This window comes from Apium graveolens, unplaced genomic scaffold (assembly GCF_009905375.1).
Source record: "Apium graveolens cultivar Ventura unplaced genomic scaffold, ASM990537v1 ctg265, whole genome shotgun sequence".
Taxonomy (NCBI): Eukaryota; Viridiplantae; Streptophyta; class Magnoliopsida; order Apiales; family Apiaceae; genus Apium; species Apium graveolens.
Window position 1 is genome coordinate 29,617 of NW_027417751.1, and position 2,699 is coordinate 32,315.

Consider the following 2,699-nt stretch of genomic DNA (forward strand, 5'->3'; position numbering starts at 1 on the left):
TGAGAACCTGCACAAAGCTCACAGACCATAGCTATTTGATTGACTCCATAGGTAGCTAGAGAATTGACCTTCATAGACAGCGCTTGGAGCTGCGCTGTAATAGTGGTGGCTGCATCGACTTCCAGAATACCTGCTACCTTCCCAGGCATCATCCTCTGAGTTGGGTTTTGATGCTTATTTGCAGCCATAGTCTCAATAAGATTATAAGCCTCTGTATAATTGTGGCGCCTCCAGCTGCTGCATCGAGCATGGGCCGAGATTGGGCCCCCAAACGATTATAGAAACCAGTGATCACCATCCAATCGGGCATTCCATGATGTGAACACTTTCTAAGCATTTCCTTGTAGCGTTCCCAAGCTTCGCACATAGATTCTGTAGGTTGCTGCGCAAACTGAGTAAGAGCACTCCTCATAGCAGCAGTCTATGCCATCGGATAAAACTTCACCAGAAACTTTTGTGCAAGATCTTGCCAAGTAGTGATGGACCCAGTTGGTTCAGAATGTAACCAGTCCTTAGCTTTGTCCCTCAGTGAGAATGGGAAAAGCCTCAGCTTGATAGCCTCATCAGTCACGCCATTATATTTGAAAGTACTGCAGATCTCGACAAAATTCCTTATGTGCATGTTGGGGTCTTTAGTCGTAGCACCTCCAAAAGAAACAGAATTCTGCACCATCTGAATAGTGCCCGGCTTGATTTCAAAGGTGTTAGCTTGAATAGCCGGATGAAGAATGCTTGACTGAATGTCATCAATTTTAGGCCGAGAAAAGTCCATAAGAGCTGGATCGGCCGGAACAATATGATCACCCATGATTACTGGTTCTTTCTGCTCACTTCCTGAATCCGAATCTTCAAAATCTATCTTCTCCGGAATATCAAGAACTTCGTCTGTCTCCTCAGCTGTATCTAAAGTCCTCTTGCGAGTACGTGAACGAGTTTGCATAAACGCTCGCTAAAGTACCTGAATAACAACCGGAAATAATAAGTAACACGTCTTAATCACTGAGTCCTAACGACCAATGATGGTAAGTACATAAACTAAACCAATACGCCGAGTCCCCGGCAGCGGCGCCAAAAACTTGTTAGGGCGAAAACACGCGCTAATAACACACGCAAGTATACGCGTTCGCAAGTAATATAGAATACTTTCTAGTTCGTTCCCACAGAGACACAGACTAATTATGTTCAATTAAACTCACTCACCAATGTATGTTTACTTCTCAATGTTAAGACAATAACACTTAGATTTGTTAACTAATTATTAACTACGATTAACTACTAAAACTAACCACTTAATTAACACTTCGAATTAACAATATTAAAACTACTCATGAGATCACAACTTCATTACTACTTCCTTCAATAGTCATTGTTATTACCCTTAGCATGCAACAGTGATGATATTAATCGAATAACACGAAACTGATAAAAGCCAACTTTCATTGTACTAATACCATTCTACCAAACATCCATAATTAAGATAGAAGTTGAATAGGCATCAATTATGTTGAGTCCCTATATGTCTATAGAAATTGACAACATAATGATTTAAGCACAAGTTATTCCTTTTAATTACACAGGGCGAATAAAACGGTTAGAGTTACCCACTAATCATGCAACATCATACATGAACCTATGCTAGCATGGCAAGTTCTAAATCTCGAGATCCACCGTCGCTTCACAAGAGATTAACACCCTATCTTATATGTTTCGCGACGCACATAAGACGAATACGCACAACCAATACTAGATATCATACAATCATCACACACTAAGGTATTAAACAACTAACTAAAGAATTCCATAGTAAATCCGTTACGACCCCATGATCACGATTAGCCCATATTAGCACTTATCGTCATCATGGGTTCATATGAAAACATGATAAATAAACACAAGAGAATAATAACTAAACTAATTATATTAAACCAGAGTACGTCATAAGAGTAAATAGGTTCAAAGCAAAGAAAACTAGCATCCAACATTACAACGAAATAAAGAATCACAAGAAAATATGCTTCCTCTTCGTTGCGGTGTGCTAAAACGGTCTTCTTCCTTATCTCCTTCGCTCCTCGATTAATACAACGATTCAACACACGTGAAACGTCTCTGAAATCTACTTATATAGAAGTCCCATAAAACTCAGATTACTCAGAAGTTGGAAGCCAAACAGAAGTAGAAGTCTAAAATAAATATTCTAATTTCCCGTCCCTGCGCGGTCGGTCAGCATAGCTAAGCGGGCGCTCAGCTTCCTGCGCGATCCGCTCAGCATAGCCGAGCGGGCGCTCAGACCCCTACTGGAAAATGTCTGATTTTGCTCTGTTTCTTCGCTGTAATATGCTCTTCTCTTTTCTCTCGCAATGCTAGACACATGCCAAGGCTCATTATTGATGATTACTCCCCCGAAATGCAGCTATTACCCTGAAACGCACAAACACTAGAAAAACGCGTTCAAATACACAAAATACTTGATTTCAAGACATCCAATTTAAGCTATTTTAAGACGTTCTAAGTGGTATAAAATGCAACTTATCACTCACACTCATTCATACTTCATTTTAGGGGTAAGATAGTGTTGGTTGGTTCTGTTTCTGTGTTTGTCTTTACAGTTGGGGATAGAAGTTATGAGTTTTCAACCTCATGACTATCAAATGAAAGAAGGCCATTGGAGGCTAAACCTGTATCACATAACATATTGCAAT

At 40.0% G+C, this 2,699-nt stretch overlaps 1 non-coding gene across 1 annotated transcript; it reads left to right on the forward strand.

Moving 5' to 3' along the window:
• The first annotated feature begins 308 nt into the window (after positions 1 to 308).
• LOC141700642 (small nucleolar RNA R71) lies at positions 309 to 415 on the forward strand. The gene has a single exon (XR_012566444.1). It is a non-coding gene; the product is annotated as a small nucleolar RNA R71 (small nucleolar RNA).
• Positions 416 to 2,699: the final 2,284 nt, after the last annotated feature.